This window comes from Rattus rattus, chromosome 18, assembly GCF_011064425.1.
Source record: "Rattus rattus isolate New Zealand chromosome 18, Rrattus_CSIRO_v1, whole genome shotgun sequence".
NCBI lineage: Eukaryota > Metazoa > Chordata > Mammalia > Rodentia > Muridae > Rattus > Rattus rattus.
Genome location: NC_046171.1, coordinates 11,878,291 through 11,883,175, shown reverse-complemented (window position 1 = coordinate 11,883,175; position 4,885 = coordinate 11,878,291). Strand labels below are relative to the sequence as shown.

The 4,885-nt window shown below is 51.9% G+C and overlaps 1 long non-coding RNA gene across 1 annotated transcript; it reads right to left on the bottom strand.

The window, feature by feature from the left end:
• Positions 1-2,531: 2,531 nt before the first annotated feature.
• Positions 2,532-4,269, bottom strand: LOC116887360. The gene is made up of 2 exons (XR_004386209.1): positions 4,158-4,269; positions 2,532-3,786 (listed from the first exon to the last, which is right to left on the bottom strand). It is a non-coding gene; the product is annotated as an uncharacterized LOC116887360 (long non-coding RNA).
• Positions 4,270-4,885: the final 616 nt, after the last annotated feature.

The window sequence follows — 4,885 nt, the reverse complement described above, 5'->3', positions numbered from 1 at the left end:
CCAGTTTCTCATAAAACATAGGAGGGGGGCGTTTGGTGACTCTGCACTCTAGCTTCCCACCCTCCACTCCTAATGAAGGAACATGTGTCCAGTCTAATGTGGGATGCCCAGCCGGGCAAGTGCTCAAGCCTACTTGAAGCATGTGAGGGTAGACCCATCCTGGGACATTTAGTGAGGGATGCCAGGATCCTTCCCTCGGCCAAGCAATGCTTGAAGATGAAGGTGAGAGACTGAGTGCCCTAGGACTGAGACCCGTAGACAAGACAGAAGTCAGTAGACTGTGAACTTACTTCACCGCTCACTGATACCCCCTAACCACTTTTTAGTCTGATTCCTGGACCTCCTTCCTCCTCCCAGCCCCCTCAGCGGCCTCCCATCCCCTCCTCTGCAGCGGTATTGTCCTAGGGCCGGCCACCTTGGCACGACAGGTTTCCTCCCTGGCAAACCTGCATGACTACCCAGCCTGCCCTCCGCCAGGGCCAAGGCTGTTCCTGAATTGACAGTGTGTGAAAGCCAGAGCTTTGAGTTTCAGTCCAAGTATCCCAGGACCTTCTCAGACCCCTTGCCCAGAGCTGGGAGCCAGGTAAGCCCTCTTCTCGGCATCCTCAGGGATGGAGACAAATGCGGATTCCTTCTAGGTCCTGACCATGTTGTTTCCGGAGGCTAAGCCAGGTCTAGGCATCATACCGTAGGGTGTGAGAAGGAGAAGGTGGGAGCCAAGAGGGAGGAGAAAGAAGGGAGAGAGGGAAGGCCAAGCATCAAGTTAGAAAGGAGCTAGGCTGTGCCATGAGTGTCATCATGCCTAGCACTTAGTCCTGTGGCAGGTACAGAACTGGGCCCCCACACCCTGGCTCCTCCTCTGTGACCCCCACCCCCACCCCGCCGCTGAGAAATTCCTAGAGGGCTACTTTTCCAGGAAAAAAGGAAGTGTGCTATCTGGACCCAGATCCCTGGGCGAGCTTTTGTTAGCCTGCTATCCTGGTCGGTGCCTAGGTGAGTTGGCTCTTGAGCACTGCTTCTGGCTTAACTCGATTCAGGCAAGAGCCCCCCTATACTGAGCTGTCCCCTCTGGGGTGATGTCATTCTACCTTACTGGTCTCCCAAGTACAGTGAGCTAACGGCTGCTGGCCCTTCTCCCGGGAGCTGTCCTGGGCAGCAGGGTTTGTTGGCAATCCCATGGTGAGGCAGAGAGGTGCTGTTGTCTCAATCTCTAGGGATGATGTTGGGCATAGAGAGTTGACCTGGGTCCTTCATGGTAGCCTTGTCACCCTTACTTAAACCCATGGGGGTTTAAAAATAGGAGGCGGGGAGTATGAAGGGAGGATGTCCTCAGATTCCAAGCCTTGATGGGAACGTATGAGGCCCCAAGTGGGAACAGCTGGTAGATACGTTAGTTATTGGTAGAGGTTACACCTTAGCTGTTCCAGATCCTTCACTACTCATGTGGTAACCCATCAGGAGTGGACGGGAAGCCAAGATATGAGTGACCAGCAAGTCACTCATGGTGGAAGGCTACAGAAGAGTATGGAACTGAACCAGCTCCACGGTTGGTCTCTTTTCTCCATTCACCCAATCAGAAAGGCCAAACTCAAAAACCAAGGCTGTTATCTCGGCAAGTAACCATGTGATCGCCAGCTTCCTGGTACTCATGACCAAGGATGCAATCTCTGTTGTTTGTTCTTCCTTGTTTGTTTATTTGTTTGAGGTGACTCACCATAGTGTAGGCTGCTCTCGGTTCAGTAGCTGATAATGGCTTTGAACTCTTGATCTTCCTCTATCTGCCTCCAAAGTGCTGAGATTACAGATCTGAACACCACGCTCAGCCACAGAATGGTTTTTTTGAAACATTCGCTGGGGAGGAAGGAGGCAGATAGATGCTCTGTGGAGACAGTTTCCTGGAACTCACTCTGTCTTCTGCCTTCAGAAGGCATTTCCACAGAGGGAAAGGTGGCTAGACATAAGGCTTTCAACTCCCTGGGTTGCTGTTTGCTGAGTGTGTAGCCACAGAAAGTAGGGCCCTGCGGTTGTTACAACCCGATGCCTCAAGTTCAATGGCTTAAAACAGCAAGCTCTGGTTATCAGAAGCCTGGAATCCAACTGTAAGCAGAACCACGCCCCCCACCCCAGCCCCAGCCCCCAGGAGTATGGGGTCAGATCCTTTCTTGCCTCCCCTTCCTTCTGAGCTTTCTGGCAATCCTTGAGGCTGTGTGGCTTGTACTTGTGTCTCACTGACCTCAGCTTCCAACTCCACATATCTGTCTTCTCTGTGCAACTGCTCAAACGGCCATCTTGTAAGACCACTAATTACTGCGTTTAGGGCCCACCCTAATCCAGCATGACCTCATCTTAACTAATTACCTTGCCAAGACTCTGTTTCTAAATAAGGTCACACTCTCGGCTCCCTAGTGGGCATGAACTTGGTGGAAGGGAAAACAGGACAGCACAGAAGCCTCTGGAAGCCTCAGTTTCCTTGTATGTAAAATGTATTATAGGATTAGAGTCCTGAGTAAAGAGGCTGGCATAGAGCAGGATTGCATAAATGTGCTTTTATATTTTTTTTTATGTAATTAATCTTCTGTGACATTATTTTCTTCTCCTATTGGTGCTGATATTTGAGCCCAGGGTCTTTGGCATGCTTGTCAATCATTCTACCTTTGGGCTGCACGTAGCCCCTCTTTATGACTTTATGAGTCTACCCATCCACTCCCTCAGCATCAGTCCATTCAAGAATGATGACTGGGCACTGTGGGTGCTGCCCAGAGTTTGGCAGAGGAAGTAAGAGGTGACAGTTTTGCCCTCAGAGTTGGGAGCAAAGAAAGGTTTAGGAAGGTGTCATAAGGTAGCAGAGTTTGAAGGAAGTCTACTTAAGACCAAGGTAGTAGCCTGTAAAATGTCCTGGCAGGAGCACTGAGGGCAGAGAGAGGGCAGGGCAGGTACCAGCAAGGCAAAGAATTTCTCTGCAGGGCAAAGGGGGCCTTTGAAGGGTTTTCCAGTGGGAGAGGAAAAAAAAAAAAGTTCCAATTTACATGTGGAACATTGGAGTTCCATTAAGGAAACAACAGCCTTGCAAACTGTGAAGTCACCAGGTGACAGGAGTGGTGGGGGAGGGGGTTAGGTGTGGCTCGGAGGAGGTCACAGATAACACCAATTGGAAGGGACCAGTCGGAGGTGGGGGTGGCTCCTGAGGGGCTGGACTCTGGCTCCTGAGGCTGGTAAGGATCAGAGGAGGGTAGTTACTTGACTCAGGTTGGGGCTTGTAGACCTTGGGCATCTGACACAGACAGTGGCTCAGACTTGGGCCCTATGCATCCAAGATGTAAAGAAGCAGAGGAATTGTCCCAAAGAGGAAGGAAGCTCTGGGTAAGTTGAGTACGGTGTGTAGGGAAATTGTTGGGCGGCTTGGGTACCAGTTAAGTCGCAGGGAGTTGTGGGTAGACAGATGTGCTTGCCTTATGGTCCAGGAGGCTGTGAGACAGAAGTGAGCTGGCTTTCCCGAGACGCTGGGCGTGGGGGAGTGGGGAGACCAGGACGTGGATAAGACAAGGCTTCCCTCCCAGCCCCCTGGAGATTCCAGACAGCACAGATAATTACCAGGTGATACAATAAATGCCACCTGATGAGCAGGGAGGGAAGGAAGGGGGCACTTTTGGGCCTTGGCTCTGTGTTGTTCATCGGGCAGAAGTGGCTTCAGATCTGTGTGAGTCAGAGCCAGGCCAGCACCAGGCTTTGAGGAGCTCACGAACCTCCTGAAGTCTGTCTGTCTTCATTCCGTCCTCTAGGTCTTCTCTGGAGAGGAAACCAAGGCCAGAAAGGGAAAGGTTTCCTAGGTCCCCGTACCAGCTCTCAGGGAACTCAGGTGTGAAGCCAGGGGCTCTAGGGCCTATGTCTCTGGGATCCCCATTGAATTCTGGAGTTGGACTCCACCCACCAGATGCCAGGCTGGCCCTGCTGCTGAACGCTCCCAGGCATTAACAGGCTGACCATCCTGGAGGACCACACACTTGGCTACGTAAAGGCTCCACTCACACCAAAGGTGGGTGCTCTAATGGGGGGGGGGCAATAAATACCAAAAAGCAAGGCTTTCGGTGGTGGTGGTGAGGGGGATCCAGGTATGGTATGGATCATACCTTGCTGTGGTGTGGTCATTCAGAACTTACATCCTCAACACCTTTGGGTAACAGGAGCCCATGTTACGGCTTCTTCCGTCTGGTTGGAGTGTTCAGGCACTATAAGCAGGTCGTCACAGGGCGTGGGTGTCCTCAGCATCTCTGATCTGTAGCCAGGGATGATTAGAAGCGTCTGAGACCAGACCCATCCAAAATGAGCCAACTCTTACAGTTTGTAGACAGCATCACAAGAGGCAAGACGCTGGGGGTTGGGGATTTAGCTCAGTGGTAGAGCGCTTGCCTAGCAAGCACAAGGCCCTGGGTTCGGTCCCCAGCCCCCCCCCCCCAAAAAAAAGAGGCAAGCAGCTGAGGCTCGGCTCAAGGGGAGAACTTACCAACCACTGTTAGGGATGAAGAACTCCCCAACGGTGGACATTTCTAGTGTTTTGGGGAAAAAAAAAAATCAGAGTTACCGTGATCCTCACATTAATTAAGTTATGATGTTTGGATTTGAAGTCAGTTTCATCCCACCAGTTTCCCGCCCGCCCCCCTTCCCATTACAGCACCCACCTTTGGTGTGAGTGGAGCCTGTACGTAGCCAAGTGTGTGGTCCTCCAGGATGGTCAGCCTCTTAATGCCTGGGAGCGTTCAGTAGTTTACTAAGAGGGAGCATAAAACCTCCAGGATAGTACCAGTGTTGCTGGCTTCCAGGGTGGGGAGGGAGAGCCTGTCCCAGGAGAACCTGAGTATGGGGAAGGACCCACCCATCTTGATTACTC